This window comes from Megascapheus bottae, chromosome 10 (genome assembly GCF_031878675.1).
Source record: "Megascapheus bottae isolate mThoBot1 chromosome 10, mThoBot2.hap1, whole genome shotgun sequence".
Lineage (NCBI taxonomy): Eukaryota > Metazoa > Chordata > Mammalia > Rodentia > Geomyidae > Megascapheus > Megascapheus bottae.
The window spans coordinates 18,793,899-18,819,448 of NC_143518.1; the positions used below are offsets into that span (position 1 = coordinate 18,793,899).

A 25,550-nucleotide genomic window follows, 5' to 3' on the forward strand; every position below is an offset into this window, starting at 1 on the left:
TTTCCCATAGTCCATCATCTAGTTAGTGCTACTGAATACCCAGATACCCATTTGCTAGACCAACCTAGACTCAAAAGGCTAAATTTATATTCAGAACAAGTTTATTTTCATCTAGATGCATTAATCCCTCCCTGATTTTGACTTCTAGAACAGAAATAAATCTCTACATGCAGCACAGGGAGGCTAAGTCCAATGTCCATCCTGCTGTGGTGTGAATTGTGTTGGAATGAGTTCTACTATGAATTACCATCTTTAACTTCCTTTTCAGCTTTCTAGTCTGCACCTGGGTTATCACATGACAAGCCTCTCCCAGGTAGCATCAAAAACTCACTGAGCCAGATGAACACAGGAACACTGAGAGACCATGAAACCAAGAGAGGAAAGCTACTGTCAAAGCTACCTCCAGCTATGTCTCATGCACAGATTTGTGATTATCCCTAGTGCCTTTGTAGCCAGGGCAAGAATACAAAAAATTCAAAACCAGTCTTACAGACTTCTAAAAGCATGCCCCCTAAAGGCTTGAGCTTGCAATAACATTTTTCATCGGGAAATGTCATATACTGAAAAAGATGCAACCTGGTTTTAATAAGAACTTCATTTGTATGTTATTGAACTTAACAAGAACACCACTACTTCTTTCTCCCAAAATTTTTCTCTCTGACTTTAAGCTCTGAGGGGGAGAGTAAGAGGAAGTTAAGAGCAATGTAGACTGCATCAAACATTAGTGTGTATACTGGAGAAGGTGTAATCTTGACTTTAAACTTCCATAGTCCATTAAGAATGGAACATTCATGTTATTTTGGAGTAAAGAATTAAGTCTAAATGAAGCAAGTGAAAAATCATATTTTATTCTCAAGTGTCAAACAGATTTTCGAATTATGTTTGAAAATTGCTTTATATAGCAATAGTAAGGAGTATTTTCAACCCAGTTTATCTATAAACAGTCACTGATTTAGAATCTACTTTTTCTTTAAAATCTCAAATATTCAGGGCTGGGAGTTTGGCCTAGTGGTAGAGTGCTTTTTTAGCATACACGAAGACCCAGGTTCGATTCCTCAGTACCATATACATAGAAAAAGAAAAAAAAAGCCAGAAGTGGTGCTGAGGCTCAAGTGGTAGAGATCTGGCCTTGAGAAAGTCCAAGGACAGTGCTCAGGCCCCGAGCTCAAGCCCAGGACTAGAAAAACAAATCTCAAATATTCCTAGTAGAGACAAGACTGGCTTTCTCATCAGGCCTTTAGCATAGCACCAGCCAAAAACCACTATAGTCTGCAAAGGCTGCATTAAATGACTGTATGCATGTGCAAGTTGTCTGTGTTTGGTATTAGATTGTATTTTCACTGGGTCAAAGGTTAGAGTTTTGACAGATATTGCTGCAGTCTAATTGGCCTACATTATCTATCTGTATCCACACAGAGCCAGTATCTGAAAGCTACCATTTGTAAAGTGCCTCAGTTTTGATGCCAGCAAATGATGGATGGAATGAGGGCCTGAGCACCCACTTGGCTGTTTGTCTTTCTTTCAGAGTCTATACAACATTCATTCCAGCAATGGAAAGAAAAGATGATTCTTTTAGTCCAAGTCACCATTTCATTTGACCTGAATGGTAGTTTATTTTCTTATTCTTTTGATTTTCATTCTTAAAACATTTATAGGGCTTGCAACATTTCTCCAAGTTTTTCATTGCCACGGACTGACCTTGCTACTTCCAGTAAACCTAAGAAGAAATTGCAGACTGTTCTGGATTCTGACTCCTTAGCAGCATAATAGCAACCTTGCAAATGTTAAGACTTAGCTTTCCACACCTCCTCCCTGGGGGTCAGTGAGCCAATGTGGCTTTCTGCAATACCATGGCAAGGTTTTAGGGATGGGATATATGTTGTGCCTAAGAAGGAAAACAAGCCCCGAATGTTTTACTTACCTAATGCCTAATATTTACATCAAGGTAGGTGAAGCAAGGCAAGACAAAAATAAGCGTATGTCCTCCACTGACTGGTCCAGCTGCTGAAAGTTCTGAATCTAAATCACTAAGATATTCATGATTCTATGAGGAAGAGATGGGTTCAAAATAATAGGGGGGCTTACACACACTGCATTACACTGAGGGTTCTCAGATTCTTAAGATGAAACTAAAACTCAGAGAAGTGATTAATGTTCAGTGTCATCCAGCTAAATATGAAAACACACTTGGCCCATTCTTTTCAAACAGCTTTGCAAATTTTTCACAGAATTGTGACTGCAGTCACATTAGACTGTATTGTGTAACAAGAAACCCTAAGTCACTTCCATGAAGCAGTAGGGGAAAGGCCAGGAGTTCGTAGAGATGTGCTTTCTTAGCTGGACTACCTTACTACAGAGCTGCCAGCTGCTTCCCCCAGCAGGATCCACTTTCCAAGCTCCTATCATGTCCCCTTGGTCCTGCCCACCAAGAGATAAATAAACCATCTGGCCACTAGGCAGAAATCAGAAGCAAAATTTTGACAGGACTTTCACTTCTTATTCACATATGTAAATTTTTGTTACGGAAGGATGGTGACCTGTAAGTCTAATCCTTCTTAAGCCTTCCTTCTGAAGGACATATGGAATCTATTATGCTACTCGGTGCCTTCTTTGCTTGGGATGTTGATCTGGAGGGTGACAGGTTTATGATTTACAGCTCAGGCAAATCCATTTCTCAGGCTCACGGCTCCCACTGTGGCTGATGTTGATTCTGGATACCAGTGAGATTTTAATTGTTTTCTTCACTGTGTGCTAAAGGCCGATTTTGCACAATTGTAAAGTGTAAGTGGATGCAGTCAAACTCCACTGGGGTCTTATGTTTTCCTGGCATGTGCCCTTAAAGAAATTCTGATTATTATTTTGCAAGTAAAGCATCATGGAAGGATGAAGCACAGTAGAGTCGGGACCAAATAGTTCTAAAGTCTTACCAGAGAAATAAAAATATTGATTAAATCTGTATCAGGCCACCTAAGTGAAGGCTAATGACCACTCCCTCCCTCCCTCCTTCCCTGCTTCCTTGCCTCCAGAGCTGTTTAGATCCTGCTCCAGGTCCTACTGGACCAATTAGTCAATATTGTGTTCTATACTCTCCAAGTTAAACTCGGGCATCACTAGCCTTCCACATGTAAGAAGACTGTCAGAGCTGCTCTATCATGAGCACACAGGAAATCGAAACAGAATGGCTGGGTCTTGGATATACTTTAGTACATTAGCTGTGACATCAGTTTTAAATGTAAGAGTTCCTGATGTGTAGAGGGTTTTGTTTTGCTTTGTTTTGTTTTCTGAGCCACTGGACCAACCTAATACAATCATGCTGTTACAACAGGGAGGAAGCTCATGAGCTAAGCTTCATTGTGGCAGATCAGACCCATGGAAGTCTATTTTTCTGTGGGCCCAGCATGATGGGACTTCGTGTAGGGTCCCCATCTCGCAGTCTTAGTAAATTTTTGACGAGAAAAAAATGTGTGTTCAAAGTTTGTGCCAAAATAGTTAAACCTTGATTATTTGAATTATGGTTATTTTCCAGGTTTTGACTAAAAATGTTTTTTTTAAAGCTCCACAGATGTATGGATTCCAAATAGGCTGTGAAGACCCAGAAAAAAGCAGCTCTGAGAAGAAAGAGATGGTCACTGAGCTTTCCCCAGAATAGTAACCTGTCTCTTCCACAGCTGCTGGTGGCCTGAGGGTGGCACCACAGGGCCTGTAAAACAGGTTGTACTCATCCCACTTGATCGTCAATCTATGGACTGATGATAGATAAATAAATATCATCTGGCTTTTTCAATACTGTGTATGTTTACAATGCATATAAATGAGGTTAATATTATATATACTGTCTAAATGATTAATTCACTACTAGAAAGCCAAAAGTGGAGTTGTGGCTCAAGTGCTAGCTTTGAGCAGAAAAACTCAGACGCAGCACACAAGTCCTGAGTTCAAGCTCCAGGACCTACACAAAGAAATCACTGCCTTCCCCAACTAAATTAGTAACTGGCCATATTTTTTAACTCATTACTGAAGGCCCGCCTGCAGGTATTGCCTGTTCCCACTAATGTCAGTACCATAGACCAAATATCCAAACCAGACATTACAGACTCGTCTTCAACTGCTCTTTCTCACTACATCCTTTATCCCAGGTGCCACTAAGCCTTTACGGTGTCGTCTTTGAAAGACATCTCACGTCTGACTCGTGTCTATATTGTGCATGACAAGTGCTTATTTGACTTTACAAGAAATGCCAACCTATTCTCTAACATGGTTGTACAATTTTATGTCCCGTTAGCTCTATAGTAAATTTTCAGATGTTTCATAACTTCACTGACAGTTGGTATTCTCATTCCAGGGTTGGGTGCCAGTAACTCATGCCTGTATACTAATAAATGGGAGAAGGGTGGAGATCTAGAGGATCACAATTAAGGATTGAAGTTAGTGAGATCCCTATCTCAACATATACCTGAACAAATAAATAAACAAGCAAGTGGACATAGCAGCACATGCCTATGGCTAGAAAGATCATAGTCAGAGACTGTGCTAAAACAAAAACATGACACCTCTTTGGAAAATAAATACAAAAGCATAAAAGGCTGGGTCAAGTGGTAGAATGGTTCAAGTGGCAGAATGCCTGCCAAACAATTAGGATATTCTGAGTTTAAACCTCACTACTGTCAAAAAAATTAAAAAATGTACCCATTCTAATATTGTAATAAATGTGTATTGATATCATATTATGCTATTATTTTCATTTCTCTGATAAATGAATATCGTTTTCCTTGTTATATGGATGATTAGGGTATGTTCATTGGAGAATATATGCAAATATATTCATTCTATTGAGTTGTTTCTATTAGTGGGTTGCAAGCAATTGTCATATATTCTAGCAGTAATCACAGATATGTGTGTATGCAGTTAGGCTTTCTCTTCCAGTCTGAGGTTTGCTTTTGCACTTACATTTTCTTACTGATACCTTAAGATTAACAAAAGATTTAAGTTTTTCTATGTCCTGATTTGTGAACTTTTGCCTTTTATGTTCATGCTTTTTGTGTCCTAGGAAATCTTTGTCTACTCAAAGTTTAAAAAGTTTTTTCCATAAGTTAGCATTCATTTTTTAGGACTATAATATCATTTCAAGATAACTCTTCTGTATAACAAGGCCAGGGTTGAATTTCACTTATTTTCCATAAAGAAAGCAAGTTGTTCCAGACAATTTATTGGAAAGGTAATAATGCTTTCCATATTGAATTACCTTGGCATCTTCACTGGAAATCAATTTACCAGACATATATATGGGGCTATTTCTGGGCTTGTTATTGTGCTTTATTGATCTATGTGCCTAGACTTATCCCAATGACACACTGACTTGATTGCTATAGAATTATAATAAGTATTAAAGTTAGTAGTTTAACACTTCTTTGCTTCTTACCAAAACGGTTTGGATCTTCTAGGCATATAGATTCCCTTACAACTTTTAAAACTCACTTGTTCCTGATCATTGGGCAAAAGCATTCAGATTAACCTATTTAATGTTGACAATTTCAAAGCATCAACTTTTTTATTAAAGAATTTATTAACACTGATTTTTACATCATATATCAAATGACATATTTAGCAAACAAGTATTCAAGAAGGCACTTCGATTTTAGAACATAATTAAAATTAGGCTGAGAGTTTGTATGTCATAGATACATATTAATCTATGTGATAAAACATTATGTCTAAAGAGTCATAAATTTTTATGCCTATGTAGTTGTGTTTATTTTTCCAATACCATGTTCATAGCCTTGGGTGGGCAAATATTGAGTCCTTGCTCTTGTACTGTTTGGGATCTAATAGCCACATATTAAGGATACCATCAACTTTAATTTCTTTGATAGTCTTAGTTCAGTTTTGTTTCTACATTTCTGCTTTGAGTTATTCATTTCCTTTCATAAGGTTTTGTTTGCCCTTAGATTTCTAGCTTAAATGGATGCTTAGGCTGTTGCTTGTAGTTTTCTTAAGCTTTTAAGGTGAGTTTCATAAATTTTAATGTGTGCATTTTCTTCTTATTGATCCTTAATTTTTTAAAAAGCTTCCTTGTGATTTTTTTCTCTAAACTATGTGTTATTTAAAGGGCATGCTGTTTAATTTCCAAATATTCTAGAGTTTTCAAGTGTTTTTCCATTAATTCCTTATTTCTATCATCAGACAATTACTCCCTATGATTTCAGTCATTTTTAACTTCTAAAGAACTGTTTAAAGGCTGAATCTATGATCTACCTTTCTAAATGTTTCATGTGTATTAGAAAGTATATATTTTGCATTTGTTGGATGGCATATTCTATCAATATCAATTAGTTCAAGTTTGTGGAGAGCCTATTTAAATCTTCTAAATTCACATTTACATTCTAGTCTATCCATTTCTGAAATGAGTGATGAGATTATTTTATCTTTTCAAATCTGTCAGGTATTTCATGAATTTTGAAGTTAACAGGTGAATGTTCACTTAGAACTTTTATGTCTCCTTCATTGACCCCTTTCTTGTGAAATTTCTCTTTTTCATCTGTGATGCTATTTCTTATTCTAAAGTGTGAATCACATTCTCCTGCTTTTCACATGTCTTGCAATTTTTGGTCATATTTAATGCTAAAAATAAATTATGAGTTTTTTGTTAAGTGCTGGATTTTTAGAAATTCCTTTTTAAATGCTGCCCATTCTTATAACAGATAATTAAGTCTTTTGTGGATTAGCTAGACTCTTTTGATGCTTATTTTAAAGCTTTTTAGCATATGACTAAATTACCTTCTGCTCTGGGCTACTGTTGCCCCACTACCAACAGCTGATTCTTGAAGAGTTTCTAATGAATGTTCTATGTGTGCAAGGAGGTGTTTATAACTTTGGCTGGAAAAATACAAATGATTTCTTGCCCTGGTGACCTCTGGGAATGGTTTAGCTTGAATATATTCAATAAATTTTCTTTATAAAGAGTTTCCCCTTCTGTTGTGCAGATTCCTTTTGGCCAAAACTCAAGGGAACCCAAAGCAGATTTCTATGAGAAAACACTTCCTTTCAGTACTCTGTCTCACAAATTCTGACTGCTTAGTTCTCTCAAATTCTAATCTGTCTTCACAAATCAGCCAAAGCACAAGGTATTCTAATTCTTCATCCAGGGTGTGACAGAAGCCTAGCGAACCTCTGCAAATTTGTGTTTCTTCCACTGTGCCGAATCAATGCTGGGAAGTGAGCTACTTAGCCAGGATCCATGCTTTATAACCCATTGCCAGTTGGATGCAGCATGTTACTGAGTTCCATGCAAAGGAATGGAATAGAAATGACATGGCCAGGCCTGGCCTAGGTTCTAAAATCCTCCCATGTGGTACCTGTACAAGCTCTCCCACCCTCCACTGGCTGAGACGGAGATACTCTCTAGGGTGACCTCAGAAACTGAACACTGGAGACCCAAACTCCCTAATAATCTTCCCAGTACTTTGTTATGAGCAAGAAATAAACTTGAGTCCATCTTGAGTCCATATAAATATTGGCGAGCATCTGTCATAAGTTCACGGTAACGAATACACAGAGTTTTATGGCATAGAACCATTTTGTCCCCTTCATCTATTCAGTTACTCTGACCTGGGCTTAAAGTGTGAAGAAAAATTGTTCTTGCATATTGTTATGGTAAATTTTATATCTCAGCTTGAATGAACCGTAGGAGTATCCAGATAGTGAATTTCACGTTATTCTAAGTATTCTAAGTATGTCCTTCAGAGTGTCTGGATGCTTAAGCATCCTGGCTGAGGAATCTGTAGAGCAAGTATAGCCCATGACCCACTCCAATAAGAAAGGGCCTTGTCTAATCCATTAAAGGCCTGAATAGACCAAAAAGAGGGGACTAAGAAAGATCTCTCTCTCCCTTCCTCCCTCCCTTTCTTTTTCTCTCCTTCCCCCACCTATATTTGGACTGGAACCTTGTTTTCCTTTTACCTTCTGATTTGTACTCATACTAGAACTTAAGCTATCAGCTCTCTTGGTTCTTTATTATCAAATAAAGATGCCAAGATTTCTCATCTACTTATCTGTATGAGCCAATTCCTATGTCTCTTGCCAGCCCCCTCTTTCACTATCTTTCATTCTCTATATGATATCTGTGTAGACACACACAAATGCAACACACACACACACACACACACACACACACACACACGCACACACACACTAATGGTTCTGATGTTCTAAAGAATCCAGACTGGACTCTGACCTAGAATTATATGGATTAAATGGTGAAACCGTGGATTCTGACATCCTAGACGTTGTAATAGAAAAATAAATTATCAGTAACATTTGTTGCCAAATTATTTACGCTACTAATGACAGTACAATATCCTAAGGAATCCAATTCATAATCAAAAAGAAACAAACTTTTTTGTCTCCAGTGGTTCTCCTTAACACATCACCTTGGGAGATGGATGTATGCAAATCTATACATTGGTTTACAATTCAAGATGGAAAGAGAAGGGCTAAGTCAAACCTTGCAAGCTAACCATCAGTAGTCAAAAAGAAAAAGAGAACAGGATCAAATGTAGAATCTCTAGAATTGGGGTTGGGGAGGAATCTCAGAGATCATCTGAGTACTTTCTTTACACAGCAAGGTTCAGAGGAGAAACAGGTAGTATCACATGGCCTTGGTTCAAATGTGGCTCTGGCACTTAGAAGCTACGTTATCTTAAGTTAAGGAAGCTTCTCAATTTTCCTCATCATCGAGATAAGAACAATTATATTCAGTTATCAGAGATGGTAGAGATGTTAAAAGGGTGAACAAGATAAAATCTAGCTACTATGGCAATAGTTCCATGAATATTTCTTTTCTGCAACTAAGTCAGAATCAGAGCCCACTCTTCCTAACCACCCTAGCTCAATGCCTTTCCATTTGCAGTACATTTTCTCCAGTTTCCAGTCTCTAGCTTTTTGCGGTAGGTTTTAAGTAAGTTCCAAGACTTGCTGGCAACCATCCATGGCACTCTTTCAGGAAGCCTAAGGGCTGGTGCTATGCAAATATAAAAACTAGCAATGTCTGTAGTCTTCCTTCTGGCTTCAATCATTCAATATGCAATCATTTTTTTAAATTAAGAAACAAACTTCACTGTGACTTGCTCTGACAATATTATGGGGAAAAATTACTGTGACTAGGCTTAATTCTTTTTTTTTCTTTTTGCCAGTCCTGGGCAAGCGCAGGGCCTGAGCACTGTCCGTGGACTTTCTCAAGGCTAGAGCTCTACCACTTGAGCCTCAGCACCACTTCCGGCTTTTTTCTATGTATGTGGTGCCGAGGAATGGAACCCAGGTTTTCGTGCATGCTAGGCAAACACTTTACCATTAGGCCAAACTCCCAGCCCTAGGCTTAATTCTTTCTATGTATGTGATACTGAGGAATCAAACCCAGGGCTTCGTTTATGCTAGGAAAGCACTCTACCACTAGGCCACGGTCTCCACCCCTAGGCCATTTCTGGAAATGGGGAAGAGTTTGAATTCAGGACCTCCTGCTTGCTAAGCTGGTACTCTACCACTTGAGCCATGCCTCAAGGGTTGATTTTTGCTGTTTATTTTGGAGATGAAGTCTCATAACTTTTTCTGCCTTGGTTAGCATGGAACCATAATCCTCTAGATGTCAGCCTGAAATTGCTAGGATTCCAGGACTAGGCTACTGGTGTCCAGGTCAGAGGGCTTAATGATTAACCATAGTTCCTTCACTTTATTGTGTGTATTACTTTGGGGCTTGATTTCCACAGGTACTAATCAAAGGCTTAAGTTATATAACAAAGCTAAGATGATTAATTCTAAAATTATGCTTGCTCACTAATGTCTCATGAAAAGCATCATCCTCCTTCTATCCTGGAGCCTACTTCTTCTTTGTGAGATGCTGTAGTATTGAGATCTATGAATCCTGGCAAAACTACAGCCCACAGAATAATGGCTCTAACTGACCTTTTATAGAAAGCAGGTCTGACTTCTAAAAAGAGGTAAAGATAGCCAATTGCATCTAATAGATGCAATCACTTTCTCTTGCACTGGCTTGAGTGTGACTCAGATGCAAAAAAATGAATAACTCCACTAACTGGGATAAGTTACTATCATATTTACATGAAATAAGAAATGAGATAAGAACATAAATGTCTCAAGGGAAAAGCCAAGCACTGGTGTCTCATACCTGTAATCCTAGTTACTCAGGAGGCTAAGATTGGAGGATCACGGTTCAGCCTAGCAAGAAAGTCCATGAGACTCTTATCTCCAATAAACTACTCAGAAAAAGCTGAAAGTGGTGCTCAAGTGGTAGAACACTAGCCCTAAGCCAGAGAAGCTCAGGGACAGTACCCAGATCCAGAGTTCAAGCCCCTGGACCAAAAAAAATGGCTTAATGGAAGAATGATACTCCATTGATATGCCTTTATTTGAGAAATATTTTTGGAAAAGGAGGAAGATCTTTTGGTAGTGGTTCTACAGAAAAATCACAATGGTGAAAAAAATAAACTCCATATTCCTTGTGGCTTAAAGTTTTAGCACATATGACACCCATACAGGTGGGCTCAAAAGGTAAAACTAAGCTAATACTATCACTAAAATTATTTATTGTGCATGGTGATACAATGGCAACTAAATGCAAGATCTCTATCCCTGGTATCTTCTTCAGACTTCTATAGGAAAACACCCTAAACACAGCCTGGTGCCAGCAGCTTATCTTTATAAACCTAGCTACTCAGGAGATGGAGAAAAGGAGGATCGAGGTTCATGGCCAGCCCAGACAGAAAAATCCACAAGGCTCTGTGTCCAATTAACTAGCAAAATGCCTGATTGGGGGTGTGATTCAAGTAGCAAGCACGAGGGCCCTAAGTAGCTAGGATTACAGTCGGAACTACTGGTGCCGGGCATAGAGTTTCTTTTTATAAGAATGGCACAAGACATTTATTTTAGTCCAAACCTGATTTCCACAATTTCAATACACTTCAACTCCCACTTGACCTGGAATTACAATCTGTATCAGCCTCCATCTTCCGCTGACCTTGCTTCCCAGCTAACCTCTACAACAGTGGAAACACTAAATAAAAGTATTAAGTGACTTATTGTGGTTATCATTCTTATCCAATCAACTAAGTTATGCCAGGGAAAATCAACACCAACCCCAGAAACCTAAGATGCACATGGCCCACTGATAATCACAATGTGAGTGAAAAGAAATTGTTCGCATGAATGCTCCACGCCTTCATTTACTCAGGCACACATGGAGAGTTCCGAAGTGACAGCATTAATTCACCACCAGGAGTTAGTACAGCTGAACTAAAAATGAACCATTTGCAGCCTGAGGCTATCCTGTGACCATTCACATTGCCCTGCCATTACAGTTGACAATGGCAGGCTGTCAAGTAAATACTTCACAGCCTCCTCTGGCTGTCTCAGCCCTCACTCTGCAGCTTTACAAAGATAAAATAATAACTACATGTCACTCAGCCCTCCTCATCAAGCTCTGCGTAATGTCAAAGCCCCTCCTTGGCCAGCTCCTGCCAGGAAATTACTAGTGCAGGAGGAATGGTCCCCAGATCAGGCACAGCCCTTCTCTGAACCTCATCCTAAGTATTTTTCTCATTTCCCTGCCTCTTCAATGTTAGAAAATATCTTAGGAGCATTTTAATTACATGATGTAGAGTACTTTAATCCTCTGGACAATTCTACTATATAAATCTTCACTGCCGCTCTAATTTTATAGATGAGAAAACAGAGAGATTCACTCCAGGCCACATGGCACTTTGCATTTGTGACTAACCATTTGGGCAGATAAAGCTACTTGTAATTGTGCCTGTTTGCTATCATAGGTGTCATCAGACTTGTCAACCCTGGAGGCCTCCTGATTCTCCTCTGCACACCCCCTCATTCCCAGAATCCTGCAGACACTGTAAACCTTGTTAGAATGTAGCTGGGCTATCTGACATACTCCCCAGGGGAAAGCTCAAGACAGCTGTGGGATCCACCCCAGGTTCAATGGAATAAAGAAGGAAATTCCCCCAGCAACTGTAACAGGATGTGGAATGGAGCCTTACTGAAGGGGAGACCCTTTCACTGTCACACTCATTCACCTTTGTGACATAGAGAGAGAACAGAGAGAGGGTGGAGATCTATAGCAAGAATGTCACCTCCCACACACTCAAGTGCAACGGGAGCTGGAAGAGCTATGGGGACGGGGCAGGGGGTGGGGGGGGGGTCCCAGAACACTAACATGGGAGTGACTGTGGGCTCTACAGGCAAATGTTCACTGAACTGCATCTGCAGATGGCTCTCAGGTAACACACCGGGGCTTGCAATTGACATGGAATTTTTTTTTTGCCAGTTCTGGGCTTGAGCTCAGGGTTTAAGCACTGTCCTTGGACTTTTCTCAAGGCTAGAGCTCTACCACTTGAGCCTCAGTGCCACTTCTGGCTTGTTTCTATGCAGTACCAAGGAATCAAACCCAGGCCTTCGTGCATGCTAGGCAAGCACTCTACCACTAGGCCAAAATCCCGGCTCCTGGCATGGAATTTTTTAATGAGCTCCCACAACACCAATGCTGACAGCATCTGCAATACCAGCAGAACACCTGCTGTGGACGTAGAGAAAGCAGACTGATACCAGGGCAGCAAGAACGATGGCTCCACTAAGTAGGAGCTGCGCCTGGGCAGAAGAGGGCAAGCATTGGCTTAGTTTTAGAGAGTGCACCAAGAAGTTGAGTGTGACCCAGAATGGAAGGAGCATATTCCTGATGCTGAAGGGGAAGGTGTTTGGTCTTGGTAGATTTTATGGTGGCAAATGACAACCACAAAAGAGGAAGTAGATGAGTGGGTAGTGTTAGCCAACGCTCAAATGTGTGTACATCTACCTGGACTCACTCAATTTCAGGGTCACTGGGTGAAGGTGCTGATTCCTTTGGCAAAGTAAAGCTCACTAACCAGCTCCACCAAGGGGGCCAGGTCACACTAAACTTCTGAATAAGCTTGGGCTTTGAACTCACACAGTGAGTGCTATCCACAGCACACTACTGCAAACTATTGGTTTCCAAAGACCCAGTGCATAAGTGGGACATCTTAACAGAACATAATCAGAGCTCTGAAAATAATTTAGTAGAGTTCATTTTCAAAGCTTTTTATTTTTTATTTTTATTTTTTCCCATATATTTTTATTGTAATTAATAGAAGGGTTACATTATATTCACCAGATAGAAGGTGCATTATTTCACATACATTGGTATCCTTTCTCATGTCATGGTCCCCATTCCCCCCCTGCCCCCCCCCCGCCGCCACTCATGTTGTTTTCCCCCCTTCCCTATCCAATTTCAAATAACCAATCAAGCATATATATATATATATATATATAATATATATATATCAGATAACAAGGTAAAATAGGGGCAGCAAAAGAGATGAGAGATAGTACATTAAGGACAACAATCACTCATTATATGGCTTTTGTTTCTATATCCTGGAGGTCCTTTCATTTAGCATCATACTATCTGGCCTTATGTATCTAGGTTTTGTTCTATTGTGAATCTCTGCTAGGAGAGCCCAAAGTTTCTACTGATTATGACAAATGAAGGAAACCATTGAGCCTATGTTCCTTTGAGTCTGCCTTCACTTAATATTATTTTTTCCAAGTCTTTCCATTTCCTTACAAACGGGGCAATGTCATTCTTTCTATGCTGCTGTCAGAAAGAACGACATCGCCCCATTTATTTTTGTTTTTATTAAAGAATTTATTAACATTGATTGATTTTTAGATCATATTTCAAATGACAAGTAATCAAGAAGGGAATTTCTGTATACAATCACTGGTACTTAGGTTTTAGAACATAATTAAAATTAAGCATTAATCTATGTAATAAAACATTATGTCTATAGAGTATATAGCCCATCATAGATTTTATGTCTATCTAGTTATGTTCATAACCCCAAGACCACGTCCATAACATTGGGTACCCAAATATTGAGTCATTGCTGTCATACTATTTGGATCTAATATCCACATATTTAGGATATTAAGGAACAAACACAGCCTAGTCAATTATTGGTGCTGGAAAAACTGAGCAGCTACATGTAGAAAACTAAAAATTGATCCTAGCCTTTCGCCATGCACAAGCATTAACTCAAAATGGATCAAAGACCTCAAGATCAGACCTGAAACCTGTTACATGATAGAGTAGGAGAAACACTGAATGAAACTCACAGGCCCAGGCAAAAACTTCCTGAAGAGAGTCCCAGGGTCACAACAGATTGGCGAGAGACTGACAAATGAGACTACCTAAAAATAAAAAGTTTCTGCACAGATAAAAGCATAGCTACTAAAGTAGAAAGATAGTCAACCAACTGGGAAAAGATATTTACCAATAATAGATCAGACAAATGCTTAATATTCAGTATCTACAGGGAACTCAATAAACTAATCCCCCCAAACCCAAAAAACCAATCACTAAATGGGCAAGGGAACTAAAGAGAGACTTATCAAAAGAAGAGGTTAAAATGGCAGAAAAACATGAGAAAATGCTCATCATCCATGGTCATAAAGGAAATGCAAATAAAAACAACTTTAAGATACCATCTTATCCCAATAAGAATGGCTAATATTCTGAACTCAGACAATGACAAATGCTGGCAGGGCTGTGGAGAAACAGGAACCCTATTGCACTGCTGGTGGGGATGTAAACTAGTGCAACCACTCTGGAAAGCAGTTTGAAGGTTTCTTAAAGAACTGAAAATAGACCTTCCCTATGATCCCGCCACACCACTCCTGGGCATCTATCCTGAACATCATACTGCTCAGTTATGTTCATCTCTGCACTATTCACAATAGCCAAGCGATAGAAACAACCCAGATGCTCTATTGCAGATGAATGGATACAAAAAAATTACACACACACACACACACACACACACACACACACACGCACGCACGCACGCGCGCGCGCGCAATGGAATTCTACAAAGCCAACAGAGAAGATAAATTAACAGCATTTTCTGGGAAGTGGATGAAGCTAGGGCGAATCATGATGAGTGAGACAAGTCAAGACCAAAGGAATAAAAGGTGCAAGGTATTCAAAGCTTTTTTGATGCAAAGGAAAGAATAGAATTCTTTGTTAAGATATGGTAGAAGAACATCAAGAAATAAATGACACTATTCCCAATTGTGGGGAGAAGAAAGAATACTCTCTGTCCACTTGCATCCTCTCTTTCACAACATCCTCCTCACAACACTGAAAGGTACCCTATCCTGAAGACCCATCATTCATCCATGTACCCTGGCCTTAACCTCATGGGAATAACTGCAACATACTCTGATGATTCATCTGCACATCTGTCCAGGCTCTGAGCTCTTGACAGCTTGTCCAGCCTTGAGATGTCTTCCTACACCAGCATGCCCTCCATGAGTCATGATGAGCTAGTTCATCCACTAGCTCTTGGGTTCCTTCTGTGCAAACAGGTTTCCATAATCCATAATCGCAGACATCCTTGACTGTCTCAGCTCAGTCCTGCCAATCAGCCTCATGGATAGTCATGTAGCTGGTTCACTTGAGTCAGATGCAATACTTTTTGCTATGGCAACTAGTCTTCATTTGGTTGCTCTACTAGGTACTGAATGGCTCTTATGCAACAAGGGAAGGAAATAAAACCTTATTGACTTTGTTCTAAAACACAAAAAGAAATATATGTTTTGCTATCCATCATTGTCTCTACCCTGTTTTGTTCATTTTCAATTTGCAATAGTAGTGTTGGAAGTCATTTACTTGCTTAGTAAATTCTAATATGGAAGCATTGTAGTTGGCTTAATTCACCATGATTCACAGTTAAAAGAAAAAAAATGTTTGCGAGAGTCCAGAAACTTTGGAGTGTTTTCCTTTTTATATCATATGCAGAATACCAGAATTTAGCATATCAGAACTTATATTAATTCCAATTGTCCCTCTTTAGTTAAGATAAAAACAAATCTTTAAATCTCTTCCTTGTTGTTTTCCAGGCTTATAGGTTAGTGTCATAGAGCTGAGAATAAACTAAAATCACAGTTGAGGAGAGCAGATTTTAGTGGCATTGGAAATCTGACTATCCTGCCCACTAAAATGTGGAAGAGTACATGTAACGAACTCTCTTGTATTGCTAACGCAACAGCTTTAACAGTTGTGTAGTTTGCTTTTCACAAAGTAGCCAAAAGTATTTAGTAGAAATACACAATATAAAGTTTGCACAATATAAAGTTATAAGGCAAAAAATAGTAAAATAGCTAGGCACAGTGACTCACACCTGCAATCCTAGATATTCAGGAGACTGCAATCTGAGGATCACAGTTCAAAACCAGCCTGGGCACTAAAAAAGAACATGAGACTCTTATCTCCAATTAACCACTAGAAAACCAGAAGTGGGGCTGTGGCTCAAGGGGTAGGACTGTAGCCTTGAGCTGAAGAGCTCAGGGACAGAGCCCAAGCCCCATGACCAACAACAACAACAACAACAACAATAACAACAACAATAATAATAATACCATAGTTTTAAAAATAAGCAAGAAAAATGGAGCCGAGCACTAGTGGCTCACACCTATGATCCTAGCTACTCAGGAGGCTTAGATCTGAAGATCAGGGTTCAAAGCCAGCCCAGTCAGGTAAGTCCATATCCAATTACACCAGAAAAACCAGAAGCAGTGTTGTGGCTCAAGTGGTAGTGCACTAGCCTTGAGCTGAAGAGCTAATGATAGTGTCCAGGCACAGAATTCAAGCCCAGGAAGGAAGGAAGGAAGGAAGGAAGGAAGGAAGGAAGGAAGGAAGGAAAGGAGGGAGGGAGGGAGGGAGGGAGGGAGGGAGGGAGGGAGGGAGGGAGGGAGGGAGGGAGGGAGGGAAAGTAGGAAAAGTGGGATGGCAAGAGTCTAATATCACTGAAGGCCATATAGGGGTAGGTGTGAGGGTTAGAGAAAGATATTTCCTGTCTCAATTCCCACTGAATCCTGTCCATTTTATAAAGTTGAACTAAGTAATGTACATTACTTACCTCTTCTACGCTCCCTCTCCCTTCCTCCAGTGGCATGTATGAAGTGGAGAAACAAGATAGGGAGGTGAAATATACTCCCATTCTCTCAAGAACTTCAACTGCATCTCAAAAAGTAAGAGTTATTGCCAAGTACTGGTGGTTCGCACCTGCAATCCTAGCTACTCAGGAAGAAAGATCTAAAAATCAAGGTTCAAAGCCAAGCCGCAGCAGGAAAGTCCATGAGACTCTTATGTCCAATTGACCACCAGAAAAGTGAAAGTAGAGCTGTGGCCCAAGGTCATAGAGTGATAGACCTGAGGGGGGGGGAAGTTCAGGGATAGACCCTAAACCCTGAATTCAATCCCCATGACTGATAAAAGAGGGAAGAGAGAGATTTGCTTCAGTTGCCTTTATACTACTCTTAACAGAATCCCACAGGATGGGTAACTGAAATGATAGAATTCGACTGGGGCCATGTTTCTGGAAGTCCAGCTTCTAGAGAGAGCCTTCTTATTGTGTCACCCCATGGTGGATGGCAGCAGGGCAGGGGCACATGACAGAGGTGAAAACAACCAGGGGCCAAAACTCACTTTTTCTTTTTTTTAACAATCCACTCTAGATAAGCAGGCTCTCTCGTTCCTATAATAAAAGCTTTAATTCATTCACAAGAGCAGAATTGCACTTATTAGACTTCACTTTCCAACACTGTTCCATAGGAGATTAAGTTTTCAACACATGAACTTTGGGGACACATTCAAAACACAGCAAAAATTCAGACGAATAACCAGGTGCTCTCCAAGGTCAGTTCCAGGGCAGTGTTAATAATAAATCACTGTAAGGCTTCAGAGAAGTGAAACACAACCCTTTCTTCATCAAAAGGTTAAAAGTCCTTGGTTTGCTGGCTTTGCAGTTTTAAAAACCTAAACCTACAATCTTTTTTTTTTTAAATCAGCGAATCCCTTTGTGAACTCAGGAGCACAACTGATTAATCCAAGTTTCTATTTCCCATCTGTTGAGTAAGACTTTTAAAACTTGTTTTCTGTTTCTTCCTCATACACAGGAAAACTTTGTGTGAGATCTACATTAATAATACTGTGTAAATACTCCTGGAACATCACTGTATATGTTTCCCTCAGGTTGGACTGTGTGGTACTAGCTCAACAGTAGCCCCCATCATAAGCCTACAATACCTTTCTTCCCAAAAAGCCAGTCATCATAATTGGATTGGGTAATGGTACTATTGGGTTTATCATGGGATTTAAATCTGTAGTTAATTACTTTGTTCAGGTCTGAGCAAGCTGGGGGTAGGAGTGTAAAGAGGGCTTCAAATTTAGTCTTATTTTGACCACAGTTCCTGAGAAAACATGTGATAAAGTAGAGCTCAGATTTGCAGGCAAAGCACCACATCTAAAATCTAGTAGTGCAGACAGCAATCTCAATTTCAAACAAGGTAAAGGTGGATGTCAGGGAACACTGGGGCATTATAAAGCAGTCACTCCCAAGATCAGTAATGCGGACCATAAGGTTCAAGAATGTTTGTCAACAGAGGATAGAACCCAGACTTCAGGTTGGAATTTGGGACATGTCTACAGGTTAAGTCCTGGGAAAGGGATAAGTAAGAATAAGGAAGTGGCAAGTAAACAAGAACAAAGACAGTTAAAAGGCCAGGCATGGAAAGCAAAGTACAAAGAACTACGCATTAAAAAAAAACAAACATTCACATATTCAAACCAAGGCTAAAATGTAGGGGCAGACCAGCCTCAGCAAAGAAATAATTCAGAGAAAGTGTGAACCTATGATCTAGTTGCTCTCCTGGTGAAGAAGAAGGATCCCAGAAAAGTGTAAACAAGAGGGAAGAGAGGGAAGAAGAGGGAAAACCAGGCTAGGGTAACACAATTTATAGTGACATAATGATATTAAAATCAAGGAATCTTTCACATGATAGCCTATCACTTGCTTCACTATGTATAAAATAGAATGGTTAGAGAACCAATTGATGGGATCAATACAAATACAAAAGCAATACTGAACAAACCTTGGAAGATTTATAATATGAGCATACACATAAAAGACAGAAGTTAAACTTTAAACCCTTGACATGGAACAATTGTGCATGGCCTTGATAAAGGACTGTAAATGGGGCTACAATATAATTTCAAAGTGCTAAATCAGTCTAGAACAGTATAATTCAGATGGTGAAAATGTTTTAACCAGCACTTTGGAGAAGGTGCATCAATCAATACATGTGAAGGAAGCACACTGGATGAATGCTATTACATCCTGAGCTCCTAATCCTGCAAGTGAATATGTGAGATGACCAAGCTGCCTGCCCTTCAAAAATAAGTATACTATTGTCCACTATCACAGCTCACAGTAGCCTAGAATGCACTCTCATAGGTGTTGAATGAGATGGTTTAAAGTATCACCATTCAACTAAATGAAAACTAACAGATTTTACTCCTCTTCCTAATTTTCATTTTTGTGCACTTTGCTCCTGGAATCAAACATAAGGAAATACAGGGTCCTTAAAAATATCCAACAAGGTGGGCAGGGAATTTGGCCTAGTGGTAGAGTGCTTGCCTAGCATGCACTCACACCCAGGTTTGATTCCTCGGTACCACATACATAGAAAAAGGCCAGAAGTGGTGCTGAGCCTCAAATGGTAGAGTTCTTGCCTTGAGAAAGCCCAAGGACAGTGCTCAGGCCCTGAGCTCCAGCCTAGGACTGGCAACCCTAGCTACTCAGGAAGCTGAGATCTGACGCTCATGCTTGGAAGCCAGCTAAGACAGGCAAGTCTATAAGACTCATATCTTCAATTAACAACCTTCCCAGAAGTGGCACTGTGGTACTAAGTGATAGAGTGCTAGCCTTGAACAAAAGGGCTCAGGGACAATGCCCAGACCCAGAGTTCAGCACTATGACAAAAAAAAAAAAAAAGCACCATAGACATTAAAAAAGAAGGTATTGAAATGAAACAACTTTGAGCACACTATTAAATAACTCGTCCAAAATGTAGCCATGCATACAGATAATAAGCCAGGCAAAACAATGACAGGACTTATAAGGAAAGCAATTGTGAGTGTTCACATAGCTCCTGCAACTGTCAGAGACAAACAGTAGTTAATAAGAGGATGGCTGCATCTTTCAAACTAATGTTGGAGAATATCATAGAAAACATTTACTATATGAGGGCACGTGAGTTGTTTTTTGGAGCCAATTGTGTTGATTTGGATGATGAGGAAATTTACTTTTTTCAAAATATTTCACTTGTTCCAAAGCTAGGCACTTATACAAGTTTTTTAGATGAGATAAAGATTTATGTCTTAGTTGCTAAAGATCCTCCTTGAGTTCACTGCAAGAGAGCTGTGCTGCTGTCTATGTTGCATGCCTCATCAGTCAGGCTGTAGAACAGAGAGCATTGACGGTTTCTAAAGTGAAAATGACTCCTTATGAAGGTGATTGAGGAGCAGAGTCTTAGACAAGGAAGAGTATACAACCCAGAGATCTGCAACAACTTGATGCCACAATCCCTTCTAGCGCTGGGCAGAGAGGAGAAAGAGTAATTACCAGGGCCCAGAGTCAAGGCTAACATGGGAACACTGGCAAATGTCAAAACAAAGTGCTCTCTGTTGTTATTTCTGAAGGGCTGATGGTCCTACAATGGCCTATTTTAAGTCATTAGTGTGACACCACTAAACATGAAATTAGGGAAAATAAAATTGTTCCTTATAATTGGTGGGAGCTGGCTCCAAGACAATACACCAGAAAAACTTGGTAAGAAGCTGTGGCTAGGGTTGGAAACAAGGTTGGTAGAATGCTAGCCAATGAATGAATGCATCCAGTACTGAGTTTGAGTTCTGTAATCAAGCTATTCAGGAGGCTGAGATTTGAGTATTGCTGTTCAAAGCCAACCCAGGCGTGAATTCTGTGAGACTCATATCTTCAATTAAGCACCCAAAAAAACAGAAGTAGAGAGGTAGCTCAAATGGTAGAGAGCCAGACCCTGAGTTCAAGCCCCATGACCTACAAAAAAAAAAAAGAAAAGAAGCTGTGGCCAACAGTGAATTCTACTACTTCCAATGAGCTGCCAGAAGCAGGGAAGGAAGGGGAAATTTTCCTGATGGCCTCCCTCACCTTCCCTTGGGACCTCCTCCTGACCTCAGTTCCAGTGACTATAGCACAGAACAGATAAGAGCACTTGGCTAATGCGTTAATATGCTCAATTAGTGAACTGGGTAATGCAGGTTTGAAATGCATGGTACTCAAAACTGCAGGTAAGTGTCAGTTATAATTGAAAGTGTAAAGTTAGAGAAGACAGACATGATAGTCCAGGCCTATCATTTCCAACACTAAAACGGCTGAGAAAAGAGGATGAAGAGCTCTAGGCCAGACTGGCCTACATAACTCTTTTTAAAAAATAAATAATTAAAATAAAACAAAAACATGTCCAGATTTGGCTTCACCATACAACGTCAAGGACAGCTTTGAATCTCTGAGTAAATATTAATAGGGATTAAACACTAAAGTGCTCCAATTTTTTAAATGACAACCATGGACATCTCATAATGTTACACGAGATATTTAAGAGGCAGTTCATGTAATACAAGAATTTACAATGACTAAAATTCTATTTAGACCATTCCCAATTGAATCACGTTGAAAACTCACCATGTTGTTAATTCAACAACCATTTATTGAGCAGACTGTGTGCATGCTCCTCCAGACTTGGCATATAATATAATGTGGACAAGATGTCCCTCCCAATGAGGAACCCGCACATGAACATCAGAGCCAGACAATAAAAATAATGAAGCCATATAAAGTCCCTAGAAAAATGAGAAGCACCATGGAGAGAAATGAGCAACAGAAAAGGACAGAGAGTGGTGAAAGGTTTTACAACTATAAAAAGGTTGGTAGGAAGAGGCCCCACTGAAACATCATCTAAGCAAAGACTTGAAAGGAATGAGGGACTAAGCCAAGAGGACCGAGGGTGGGAAGGAAGACTTTTTGGCCAAAAGGAAGAGCCATCTGATTATAGGAAAGCAGGAACACTGAACACAGTCTGGAAAGAGCCAGTGTAGATCTGAGGCTATGGGAAGGTCTTTAACTCGGCCTGCCAAAATGGGGCAACGCTGCAGGAGTTTGAGCAGAGGATTGATACCACAAAAGGTCTCTCTGGCTGCTGGATTTGAAATACACTCTAGGGTCCAACAGTGAGTAAGGCAAGGTAAGCAAGCTCTGGAAAGCTAGTATGGCTTAGATGTAGAAACAAGGGTCATAGAAGGAATTGGTTAGATTCTGGATGTTTTGGGAAGATAACCAACAAGCATCTGCAAATGGTGGGAGAGGAAGAAGTTTAAAGATGACAAAAATTTAGGGCATGATAGATGTCAACTGTGAATGAAAAAGCTTGAGGAGAAAGATCAGCTTTTGCTTGGGAACATGCTCAGTGTGAGATGTTGGATATTTGGGACAAGATGTTGAATAGATGTTGGGTAGAATGCTCCCTTGGACTTGGGTAGAAGATCAAACTGGAGATCAAAATTGGGGAATTGTCAACGTAAGTGATAAAATGTCAGGCCATGAAACTGGATTAAATCCTTGATGTCTATGAACTGAGCCTGCTAATCTTTTTCAACAGATGTTATATGAAAAAAATTAAGACTGTATGGCATCCTTTATATACACAGATTAACCCCCTTCCTCTGCATCTACAGCAATACCAGTTATCTTCCCTGAAAAAAAAAAAGGTAGGAAATAATTTCCTGGTTTTGTGGGTGGACAATGTGAAAGAAATCAGGACAACTAGAAGACCATAGAAAGGAAACTGAAAATGGCCAGTAGGTGGCAAGAAAGCCAGAACAGAGCTGAAAATTGAGAGATAAGGAAGAAAGAAAAGAGTGTGATGGTGAGTATCTAGACATAGTCATATGTGATTCAAATCCAACCTGAAACTTCCCATCAGTTTTCAACTATTTGAGTGAATCATTCTGGAGAAAATTCTGGAGTAAGTTTAACTATTGAGAAAATTACACCTCTTTGCAGAATGTATCTGTAAAAAAAAAAAAAACCCAAAACAAAAAAAAACATTTACTCAATGCTAGTCAATCCAATAAAACTGAAACTTTATTAACTACGGAAGTTACAATGCATTCATTAATCCAGATTTCAAATATTTACATCCATAAATAACTTTACCATTATCAGTTAACAAAAAAGCAGGCAGCTACTAGAAAGCTGAACTTGTAAAAATAAATTCATGCTAACAAAGTAGAGCTTGTAGCTTTAATATATTAAACTACTGCCTAATGCTCACTAACAAAAAATATGTTAAAAATCACTGATACAATCCATTTATTCCAGCTGTTTCAAACTTACTTATAAGTATCATATACATGGATAGCTCTATCTACTTGAAAGCTGTCAGCTGGCAACATAAAATGTATTTTTCTTTAGTTGTCTTGATTCTGTGATCTGTTCGTGTAATTTATACAAATCACAAAATTTCTCTGGAGCCTGGTTCTTTTTCTATGGAACAAGAATGATAATACTGGAAGGACTGGTTAGAAATGCTTTCTGAGCAAATTCATTGAATTCTCATTAATGATAGTAAACGACATATTCAACACTGGTGTAACTGAATTAATTAGAAAGTTTGAGTTGTCTATTGATGAAGACAGACGGTTCAGCTGACTCAGATAAACAGAACAAAAAGAATCTAACATAATGAAAAGTAAAAAAGGTCCTGTCTGTGATGGTAGTTCAAGCTTGTAATCTTAGTTACCTAGGATTTAGAAATCAAGAGGATTTCAGTTCAAAATCAGCCTAGATAAAAAGCAATCCATGAAACTCTATCTTGACCAGTGCTGGACATGGTGGCACATTTTTGTTATTCTTACTATGAGAGAAAGCACAATGGCTGGTTCCCAGCAACATGAAGAAGATGGATCACAGTCCAGACCAGCTCAAACATAAAGCAAGACTAACCAATGCAAAAGGAAGCAGGAGATGTGGTTCCAGTGGTATTTACCTAGCAAGGATGAAGCTCTGAATTCAATCTCTAATACCACCATAAAAAGGGGAGACAGAAAGAGAAACAGAGAGAGAGAAAGAGAGTGGGAAGAAGGGATGAAGGCAAGGAGGGAAGGGGGAGGAAGGGAAGGAGAGAGGGAAAAAGGGAGGGAGGGAGGGAAGGAAGAAGGAAAGACAGGAAAGTAGAATTTGCTGTGCAGAACTCCTGCAAAGCACTCTCCAGTGTGCCTGCTATGGAGCAGATGCTCGCTCCCCAGGCTCTTAGGTACCATCAGCATGATGTCATGTCGGCAAGTGCAGCCTCCAGTCATGCACTGTGTCATGCACACCTTCACAGGCATGGCTTCAACTGCTTCTCACTTCTATCATCAGGAGCTTTAGTGACTGGGGGTGAGGATACTTGACATTCTGTGGACTCCTTTGCTTTTCATTTTCCAAGATCTCACTGACAACAGCTGCAGAAATATCAAGATCTCTGGAAAAGGCTGATCTTACATTTTTAGCCAGACTGCAAACAGAGAGAAGTAGAAGGATAACTAGCCTGTTTTCCAGAAATCCCTGTCAGAGTTGTTTTAGCAATTTCTTGGCTTCACATTTGACCTCAAAACAGGACAAAATCCATCTGCATTTTTAGCTGTAGTTTCGGTCTCACATTTACATATGCAATTAAGTTAGACACAACAGTCCCATAGTTGCAGCAGAATGTAGATTTGTAAATCTGAGTTATGATGACCCAGATGATGAACTCAAATCATAAATCCTATATTCAAAGATTCAACTCCAGGAAATTCATCACCAGCAACATTCCGCAATTCATTTCAGACTAACTAAAAGACATATGCTTGTGTTCAAATGGTCTTAGGCAAAAGTAAAAACTAGGGTTGGCAAACTGCACACATTTCATTTACTATTATCTCACAGCCAGAGGTTTAAAATTCAGAATGACCTAAAAGAATCATAAGAAAAAGTGGTTAACAAAGTTTGATGTAAAGAATGTGAGTTGAGACCTTCAAGCTAGTCTTTAATTCTTTTAAGTCTAGTATTAGCAGACTCAGGAAGTGGTTGTAAGCAGGCAGCTATGACAGCTGACTCCTGCCTGTATGGAACCATATGAAACCATATGGAACCATCTCTTGGCATACCACAGTCTACTGGGGGTGACTACATCCAAGAAATCAAGCAACCACTGGTCCTGGTAAAACAAAGTCAACCTTTTCTTTCCTGGGAGATACAAAATTCTCTGCTATAGTCCCTCATCCGGAGGTATTTTCTGGGAAAATGACCAGAGAAACACCCATTCAGAAAACCAGAAATGAGGTTGCCAAGGAAATGATAAGTTAAAAAGAAAATACAGAGGAGAGAGGCCTTGAACAACTTTGAGATTCGGGCCCTAGATTAGAATTTATTCTTTCAAAGGAACAGAAAGCTAACTTTGGATAAGAGAAATCCTGGGAGGTTTAACCCAAAGAACACTGAAAGGTCAAAGTTCGTGTAAGACCCTTTGAGTCTGGACAACATCCAACT

The 25,550-nt window shown here is 39.6% G+C and overlaps 1 protein-coding gene across 3 annotated transcripts in view; it reads right to left on the minus strand.

The window, feature by feature from the left end:
• The window catches only part of Rgl1 (ral guanine nucleotide dissociation stimulator like 1), a 225,506-nt gene that overhangs the window by 163,674 nt on the left and 36,282 nt on the right, over window positions 1-25,550 (minus strand). The window contains exon 1 of one of the 3 annotated variants that reach the window (XM_090340263.1): window positions 11,786-11,881. The exons of 1 other annotated variant lie outside the window; for it this stretch is intronic. The gene's annotated coding sequence lies outside the window, so the exon portion shown is untranslated. Of the gene's footprint in view, window positions 1-11,235; window positions 11,286-11,785; window positions 11,882-25,550 lie in introns of those variants that run through there. One more of the 3 variants, XM_090340262.1, reaches the window with a different exon arrangement.